The sequence below is a fragment of the Rhea americana genome, unplaced genomic scaffold (assembly GCF_003343005.1).
Source record: "Rhea americana isolate MKP2758 unplaced genomic scaffold, rheAme1 scaffold_26, whole genome shotgun sequence".
Classification (NCBI taxonomy): Eukaryota; Metazoa; Chordata; class Aves; order Rheiformes; family Rheidae; genus Rhea; species Rhea americana.
In genome coordinates this window covers 7584335-7594875 of record NW_028186379.1, presented here as the reverse complement: position 1 = coordinate 7594875, position 10541 = coordinate 7584335, and positions in this window count along the sequence as shown.

The following is a 10541-nucleotide window of genomic DNA, read 5'->3' as shown; positions in this document are numbered from 1 at the left end:
CTGCTTTTGGCATTCTCATAAGAATGACTGGAGTTATAAAGAGAAACACAAGGTAAGGGGAAAATGTTCAAGATCTGATATCACCTCTTCATTAACTTCCAAGCTTTTTGAATACTCTGCTGGCTTTTTATCTCACAGCTGCCAAACAATTTAAACCCCGGCAGATAAGATACCTGAAGAAAAAGAACTCTGAAAAAGAACATAATCAATTCCCTATTAAGGTGTCAAATGGATGATTATTTAGGCACAAGAAAAATACTGAAAAATGCTGAAAAATAGCACTCTAAAAATTGAACAGAAAAATAGCAAATCTAAAAAATAGATAAATTTTATTATGTGTGGATAACATAAAAAATATAGTACATATGAAAACACACACATTATATATCAATTGGTAAGTGAACATAGGATAGAGCAGATGGCCACTCTACCTCTCTTGCAGCATTCCTGCTCTATAATTCTCTGTGTGTGTGAGGGCACATATCCATGCATAAAACATTCTTGTCAAATCAACATAGGAAGTAATAAGCATTTAGTTACATATTAGTGGTATGAAAGAGAAGGTTTAAAACTGGACTCTAAAATCAGCTGCAGAAAAGATTTTTTTTATTTTTTTAGAGAAAAAAGAGAACTTTTTATAGTACTAGCGAACAACCAGTCTGAAAAAGTTCCAAAAGAATATCTGAAATTCCAAATCTTTTTCTAAGATCTTGAGCAAAAAGCCCTTTTGTAGTTGCTGGCATTGAAGAAATGTAATATAGCTTCAGCAGATCTAATGCTTCTGTTCAAGACTATCTCAAAGGAATGAAACTAACTAAAAGATTAGATCAAATTTGTGCTTTAGACCAGAAATTCATTCTAGATAGAATTCTCATTAATAATAAATATTATTTAATATTATTGATGTGGGCATTTATGCAAGGGCATAACCCCATATGTTATGTAGAGTCATCCTCCCCCAAACTATAATTTTTGAATCAGCTACACCGGAAAATAAAAGTAAGGTGTATTAAAATCTGCAGAGGATGTTGGCACTGACTTCAGGGAGCAAACATAACTGTACAAGTSAATTTGACAGTGCATGGGACTCAGTAGTCATGCAGTTCACAAGGAAACACAAAACAAAGCCCCTCACAAAAGAGAAAATGAATCTGTGATTCTTCTTTTTCTCTTGATTACTAAATACTGATTAGGTCTGGAACATGTTCAGACTATCAGTGAAATATCTGTTCTTGGACAGCTGAAACAAGACAGGAAAATATGCAGCTGGTTTGCTTGGTATTCTTGCTATATTTTGTACATGGTGGACAGGGGCATACTTTCATTTATTTTTGCAGTTACTCCCATCTTGAGACATTTTTCAAGAACGCTCTGCTTTTGGAACTTGTGGCTTGCTAATAGGTACAGCATTTAACTCCTTTTTTTTCCTTCTTTTTTTATAGGAATTTTCCTGTTAACTCCTTCCTGTTTTTTCCTACAAAAATATCTACAAAAGATACGTTTAGAATATAACCATTTTGCATCTTATCTGTTGTAAGTTTGCCCTCTCTAGGCACTTCTTTGTACTTCCATTTCATCCTGAACAAATAATATTTGCAAATTATCAGTGTTGCCTATAGTATCTCCCACTTTTTTTTATGTATACATTTTGGCATAATGGTCCTACATCTTAAGAAATTGTTGCCAAATTACACTACAGGATGGGTTTCAGTCTTTCAGCACGTGCTTACACACACACAAATCTGTTCAGGTATAATTTGGATCTGAGCTTTGCAAATAAAAGCACAGAAAGAACTGTCAATTCTAAACATCTGGTTATCTACATATACTATCTCTCTTGCCTGTAAAATGAAGACAGAGCAACAGACTTTTGAAATTCCTCTTGATTGTTTTGAAATGTCACTTTCCCCTGGAACTGCAAGAGGTAAAAGATTTGATAGAGAAAATTACAGCTGTAACTTAGAACAAGGTACAAAAGAAGCATGAAGACTAGTCTTCGCTAGGAAACTTCTGAAATTGTTTTGCTTTTCTTCTGAATTTTAGTGTCATCTTCTCCAGCACTCTCCTTGTAAATATATTTTATTTTGAAGCCATGCATTATGCTAATTTTCTTTCTGTATATTCTCTCACAGTGGACTGTAATTGAGATAATCCCCGTGTCATTGATTAAAAGTTCTTCCTTGGTAAGGAAACATATTTAACCAGGAAAGAACATTTTGTCAACAGTCCATTACATTTCTACATAGATAGCACCTGTTGACATGGCATTTTCAACTTCACCCTTCTGCTTTATGTGCAGTTATCATGTGCCATCTATTAGGCTGAATCAGGAGTTTCACGTTTTCATGTATCAGAAATAGACTGTTGACTCCAGTGGAAATGATTTTGTGGAAAAAGTTTTACCAAATATCACAACAAGAAGGAAAGCTTAGTCTGCACACTGCAGTGGCTCCCAAAGATCATTCAGGCATGATTCCTGTGCTTTCCTCTTTCTGTATAAACACACTCTATTAACCAGTTGCTTCACATGCTCATTTGCAGTTGCCACCACTAACAGGTGGCAAACTTTTAATCCTATGGACTTCTAATGTAGATCAGAAAATAAGCACTATCCTCATTAATCATTAAGCATTTCAACAATATTGCCAATACTATCATACGTGGGAATTAGATCTCTTCTTTCCAAGCTTTAAAAGAATGACACTTAAATTAGTAAATGATGTCTTATCCGCCTCTCAGACTTCGGATAACAAACTCCTTCACCTGTAGTAGTGTGGAGGCTATGTCAGTTTGAAAATGTAGCCTGATGTACCCACAAAAAAGAGGATATTCGACATTCTCATCCATTCTCCATCCAGCTTTCTCTTTTGATACTCATTCCATCATTCCTATCTCATGATCTCTCAGATCTCTGCTGCTTCCTGTCCCCAGGTGCTATTCCGAGACTGACACACTCTGCAGTATCCTTTGTTTTCACTTTCTCTTCAGACTCACTTGCTCACCCAGGCTCAATTCTCTGAGATCCCCTATGTCCACTTACTTGACAGYTGTCCTTTGAGAAGCTCCACCTCCAAAATCAGCAGCAAGAAACACTCCTCACTCCTTATAGACAAAACACAGGGAGTTCTCAGGTCAACTCCCTGTCTGACCAAGCAATGGCTTTAAAACACCTCACACAAACATCTGTGTATTTGGCTTCTTAGGAGCAGGTGAGATTACTTTTTGAAGTCCCTTCTAATCCTATTTTACTGTGTTTCCATATTTTATAATTACTGTATATTGACCAAAAATATTTGTCAAGTAGTGGATCTTCACGAGATCCTATGTTGTATGCACTCCTCTCCATCATAACGCTTGTCAGGAAGGTGCAGATACAGATCTGGAAAGTAAGACTGCTGGTACCTCTCTCTATTTTATGGTGAGTTTGTGGTTTTCATCCATCACTTTTCCATGTATGAAGCTTGAATTATATGTAACACCACTAAAATTACTCCTATATTAAACATTAGAAAATAGAACTTAATCATATCTTCTGAGTACTTACCTGTCCACATTGTAAAAGAACTATTTGTCTACAGTAAAAAAAAAAGACAGATATTCAGCCAGCCCAGTTTCAAAGTTAATATTAAAAATGGCTAAATATAAACTAAATAGAAAAAAACAAAGTCTAAAAAAATGCATCTAGTGGAAATTCAAATCAAGCGGTCATACACTTTCAGATAAGAAAAAGCACTTGCATCTAATTCTAAGCCAATTTTTGAGGTGAGCCTTAACTAAAAAGTTTGACTAGGTTTTGTGAATCAGTGAAGGCTGATTTAGGTTTTGTAAGGTGGATTCCTTTACGAAGACAGCTAACGAAAAGCTGCACACTGTGAACAATCCAAATTCATCTTTCTTGGACTTGGTTTCATAAGGTTGTAAATTAGCAAAGATGCAGGGGCTATTCTTTTTCCCATGCATGGTTTTTCCTAAAAATGCTTTATCCAGCCTCTTCTGCCTACCATTTCACTCTCCTTTAAATGTTTGACCCTTGTATTTGAGTGAGGTTATGAGTAACCGGCCATTGTCTGAAGGTTTTACTTAACTCTTCCCAATCAGATCAATATCTGACAAGAAAATAAGTCTCAGAGAAATATTGAGAGTTTAATGGAACAATTTGAGGAAACTAGAGGAACATGTTATTTAGAAATTTAGAACAGATCATCATAGTGGTCACTTCTGACCAAAACAATATGCAGGATGGTAGAATGTCCGTTTAGAAACAGCACCAGACTGGAGCACATATATTGAGTGCAGGAAACCAAGGTGCTTTTAAATAGTCATTTATCACAACAACATTGTAATAAAAGCTAGAAGTATCTTTTTCCTCTTTACACTGTGAAAGAAGGTTGGGTGAAGCAAATCGATATCTTAACTTGGATGACAAAATATCCTTCTATAGTTCTGCTTCTGGCCCTGTATCTGTTAACCTATATATATATATGTATATATATATATGTATATATATTTCTGTATCTGTTTCTGTAAGTTTATTTTAATTGTGGTAATGGCATATAGAACAAAAATCACTTGTTCCTTCCACGTGGACAATTCACACAATAACAGTCTAAAACATTAATATAGGGCAGTGATTTGGTTCCTGGCTACTCAGGATTTTTAGATCATGAAAGTAAGAGCAATTGGCAAGTGGAACGCTTCCTCTTCTTGCTGCTCACAGTAGGGCTTCCTTTATCCACAAAGTGAATAATAATAGACAGCCAAGGATGGAAATTAATTAAAGATGCCTTGAAGTAGAGATATCTCTTTTTTTGCCAGTATTAAAGAACAAACAAACTCAGAAGTTGCAGAGTGTGATGATCTCCTCTTAAAGGGAAATACAATCTCTAGTCCTTAGTTGGAGTCTGTCTGTATCTAAGAAGGTTGAAGCAAGACTAACATTTTCTTGCCCAGATCTGCATTACTTGTTAATCCATTTATTTTTATTTAGTACTGTCTTGCAGCACATTCATCATTTATGTATGCAGAATTTGAATGAAATTAATTACATTTAAGGATACAGGATTTCCACCTGCAATACAATAGTGCTATGCAATTTCAGTTTATTAATCTTGTATTTCAGGCTTTTGTGTTGAAATTTCTACATATCTCATTAGAGGTTTATGCCAGAGTTTAACTGCAGAAAGATAGTATAAATAATTTTCATTTACGTATTATTATATCTTGGGTCTTAATCTCATTATAAATACTACATTCAACATATGTGACTCATGAAGATACAGAGTCACTGAATTTTCCTATGGCAAAGTGCATTAAAACTCTTTCTGTATACCTTTCTGTTATAGGCATATGAATAAGACTTTTTACTGTAAGTTTGTCAAATAATACCTCTAGAACTACAGCCATTTCAGGAAARAAAACATTAATATTTTTTCATAAGACCATAATTGTTTACAATTTTATTAAGTATTAAAGATTATGTGAATACTATCTTACAGCTAACTCTTTATCTACTTTATGGGACATAATCCTGAGCTGCGTGTTTTCAACTGCCATTACAGTTGTACTGATTTTAGTGGGAACTGGTGGTGCTCATCACAATGCTGAACTGAGACTCAATGAACAAAAGAGTGTGTTTAACTGTAAGCTGTTACATGAGCTATCTTTGGAGCTGATCCTATATACTGTAAGGTAGAAAATCCCTCAACTGCCTTTAAAAGAACAGTTCTAAGTGAAAAGCAAAAGAGCTATTGTTATATAACCCACCATTTCACAGTAATAAGTCTCAGCTGCGGAAAGGTGTCTGGTGCCCAGTTCCTGATCTGTACTTAAGTACTTCCTGAAATGTGTCAAGGTGCTCTAATTTGTGTAGAATTTCCTGGGATACGATAATCATCCTGTAAAGCTGTCAGATTAATCTGTACAAGCCTATAGTTGTACTCTTCTTCCAAGTGTATAAAGACACGAGGTACCAGACTGTTAAGACCAGAGAGCTATATAGTTAACATAAATACATATCACATATCCATCCATAGGTGGAGACATAGATCTTCCAGGGACCTGTATGGCTTTCATGCTCCAGTTTGGTTTTTTGAAAAGCAGAGGTAACTGGAGCTTTCTTCAGTTACTGAAGCCCTTTTCTCCACTGCTGCTCCTTGCCCTGTAGGAAGAACAAATTAGGTAAAAGGAGTGGTATTGACTAACCATTCATTTCTTCACAGATTTCAGGCTGCTGTGCACAGTGCCAGCGCCCTGACATGTCTACCCACGTCCTGGTCCTGTTTCCCATCAACTTTGTGATTTTCTGACAAAAATAAAACAAAGCTTTGTATCATATCCATTTCACAACCTGTTTTTCATCCTGGTAAAGCCTTTTTACATTTTCCCAGYATTAATTCAGTTTCCTACCCCTTTTCTGCTGCCTTGCAAAGAGGAGTCAGGAATTTGCAGGTAACCTTGGCATCAGCTAACTAGACTTTTCAGTGAGCTGATGATATTTATATTGATATGGGAGGACAATGCTTTAATAACATTAAACTAGGAGATTCCAGCAAAGTTACTGCCTAAATTGCAGACTAAAGACCCAGAATAATTCAGCAGACTAAACTGAAGCTAATACATATGGGCAGTTAATCAGTAATGTGACCTCTAAGACCACAAGGCTTGGTTATTAAACAGAATGAGCTGTCATTCTCTCCTATTAAACCCTGAAAGAAGTCGGCTCCTTCATTTGCCTTTAGAGACTGATAGTGACTCATAGGCTCTATTAAACCCTGAAAGAAGTCGGCTCCTTCATTTGCCTTTAGAGACTGATAGTGACTCATAGGCAAAAAAAAAAAAAAAAAAAAAAAGGAGAGCATGAGGATCAATGAAGCAATGAATAATTTTTATTCGCTTCACACTATCTGGAGGACTATATTCAATACCTATATACAAACACTCCACTATTATCTGCCCTTCTGCATGCATAGYTGAACTGTTTCATGATCTCATAATGCTAATTCTGAACCAGAATTAATGTGTTTAATGCATTTCTTTAAAGACCAATCACTAAAATTTGAGAAAATACATGGTTAAAAAATGTCCACATCCTCATCACAGATACATCACAATAACTGTACACTTACAGTATACAAACTTGTAGCTCTCTCACTACAGTAGTAATTAAGAAATAGACAACCACAGTGAATGAAYGTAAATGTTTCTAGTGGACAATTGGGGATTTTTGCCCAAGACGAATATGGCATACTCTTGCTGGTGTTTGTCCTGGAATGGTTGTCTGCTGTGCCTGTCCGCAATAGCTAGGATGGCTGCTGGTGGCTTGTTAGAACAAGTGTGCTCTAACCAAGATTAGGAGGAAAGTCCAGAATCCAAAGTTGATGGCTACTGCTCATTCTCTCCTACTGACTCACTGTCGCAGACGTGTTAGAAAATGATTTCTAGAGACAACAGTGTTTTTCCAATATTGCCTTCCTTTCTTCCTGTCTAAACTTCCCACTCCAGACTGACTCACTCTCCATGTTGTTTTGTTTGTACACAGAAGAAGAAATTTTCACCTTAACTTTAAGGAGGTCTCTATTTCTGCAATTTTATGCCAAAAGCTATTTTTGCCAGAAGTCACATGTATGTGGGATCCTGCCACAAACCCAACCTATTTAAAACCACTAGTACAAATAATAAAATTATAAAATTAAAATGGAGAGAAGACCTGATTCTAAAAATATGGTCTATTTATAGTAATAGATCAATGTTTCTATTTTGAAGTAAATTGTCTTTCAAATGTAATTCTGTTTGTCAGCAAGGGCATAATAACGAATTGAGAAGATTATTTTTCAGCAAGTTAAATGATATACACATGAGTTTTGGTGATTGTATATCCTAGTTTACAGTCAGTACTTACAGATGCAGAATCCTTGGTCTAAGCTACTGGAAGACAGTAATTCTTTGCAGAAAACATCAGAAATTTATAAAGTATCTCATGGATTTGATCTCAAACAGTTAAAATTTATGCAGAAACTTCAAGACCAAAAATCCCTTGCTTACTGACAAACTTCCTACAGAAATGAATCTAAATGCTACTAAAATCTAAAAAAAATATGTTTTAAAAGCTTTTGTGAGATAAATCAATCAAAACCATATAGTCAACCTCTTTGTATATCAACTTCTTTATATGCTATTTAGGATTTTATCTTAACCGTTTATCACATACTAAATGCTAGTAGTAAGAGCCCCAAGTATCTGGATCTACTGGCTTGATATACAGGTGTGCTATGTAAAGAGTAAACAGAAGACCTGAAGTTGATAGAAAACATCATCTTTACATCTTTTATTGCTCAGGTTATCGCTCTATTTGGACTGAAACAGTGGTGCCAACTATTCCAGACCTTTAAAAAAAGGAAAAGCAATCTTTCTCTTACTGAATAAATAGAATATTTATTTTRCGTAGATGGGTAAAAACAACAAAAATTGCAATAAGACCTACTGAAGCTTATGCAGAGGAAAYGTATCAGTTGCCTCTAGTGGACTGTCAAATATAAGACAGCATGCAAGCAGAGTGGCTTAATAACAATAACTCTATTATAGTTTTAGAAACAAAACCTTTGCAGTGTTTATGCTGCTGCCATAGTTGAAAAATATAGAAAATGACAAGATGGGTTTTGCAGAGCTAACAAATGTTTACAGCAATATTATCTATAATCTTCCATACATACAGCCTCTGCTTATGACAGCATAGTTTTCCAGGATCCACCCATGCTAAAATGATATATTCATGTAGACCAGATGATTCATGTTTTGCCATCAGCTTATTAGCTCCTTTCTCAGTTGAGACAAAATCTGGTTACAAAATTTGGTTGAAACAGAGGTATATTCTTCTGTAGCCACTTGACACTTGTGACGATGGAAATTTCAAATTATTTCTGATAGCATACAGTTAGAGGAGAATAATCCATTGCTTACCTAATTGTTTTGAGTCTCTTTTCCTCATCTGCTAGAAAATTCCCAAACTGCAGGAGATACATTTCTTCAAAACAGAATAGATAGAAAGGTCAGGGCACATCTTCCCAAGGTGGTGTCTCTCTTGGTTACTTCAAACCGTAGGATGACGTTTCCCTTCTCTGCAGAAGTAACAAATAGATAGACTTGGCTAACAAAAGGGAGAATAGACCACCCTGCTGAGGGAAAGCTGAAGAGTACAAGGGCAAAATGTGGTTACTGAACAGTCCTCTGATAAGTTTCCATTAGTGGGAGTTTCCCAGGGCTGGGTCATCTCAGCCCTTCTGTGCCTAATTCTCTCCTGTCCATTCCCCTTCCCTCATTTTTTTCCTCTTCCCTCAATCTTCCCATTCAAGCCTACCATGACTCCGAATGATCTGTGACTTCCACTTGCTGCTTTGCTTTTTTCCTACCTGGTATAGGCAGATTACAAGAGGAAATCACAAGAAAGCTGTACTTTGCTACCGACTCAGAGCAGATTTTTCTTACGAGGCAAACCGGAACCTATCCCAGTATCTGGGCTGTGATCAAGACTTGGGACTATAATGTGTGGTAACTTACATTATTCCTACTTCACTGCTATTCTAAACCTAGACTGCTTTGGGGCGCATGTCTGAGCTTGAGTAAAGCAAAAAAGAATTAGTAAAAATAGAATATTAAGAATTACTTTAAAATAATTTAAAAGTCTTAATATTTGCCTTGGGCAAATAGTACAATCTGAAACTGAATGCAGCTCATGGAATTGGGGCCAGTATTTCCTACTGTGGTTTCATTAATCTGTCTATGAACTTGATGACAGCTTTCTAGCAACTAAAGAAATAACTGAAAGTATTTACAATATYCTCTGGAAGCATCTACCTCATAAAATAAATGTAATGCTTCCAGATAACATTAATAAGTTGGTTTTGCTATCTACAATTAGAAAATCATCTTCTGTCTTCTTTGCAATCTCATATACTTGCAACTTATCTCTTTTTTTTGGAATAATTGTTCTTTTTTTCTACCTTGCAAAACTAACAAAAGCATTTGGATTCTGAGCTCTTCATTCATTCTCTCTTCCTTTTCAAGTAGGCATATAGAAAAATAACTCCTGTTTGATACTGAAGTATTGAACCATAGCTTTTCAGTTCTGGAAAGAAAAATCTTTTTTTATTATTATTATTTAAAAAGCAACACTGTTGTTATTCTCCCTMCTCAAGCCTAATTCTACACATTTAAGCCATCTGACAGCCAGAGGTGACATTGCTTATAGTCTCTTGAAGCGTACACTTCCTGATACCTATTATATCTTTTTAAATATCTGTTACATGTTACATGGCTTTTGAAGAGGAAATTGCCCATTTTTTGCATCAGTACTTCATTTTATTGCAAAATTATTCTTTGGGGATCTGAAATAGCTGTCTATTTACAAAACTTGTGTTCTAACACCTAAGGGAGGAGACTGGCCCCTTCTTGTACCATCTCTGAAATATGGGGGCGGGAGGAAGCAATGGCAGCCAGCTGGGAGGGACTGGTGGGCTGACCTGAAAAGGTCTGGTTTACGCAACCTG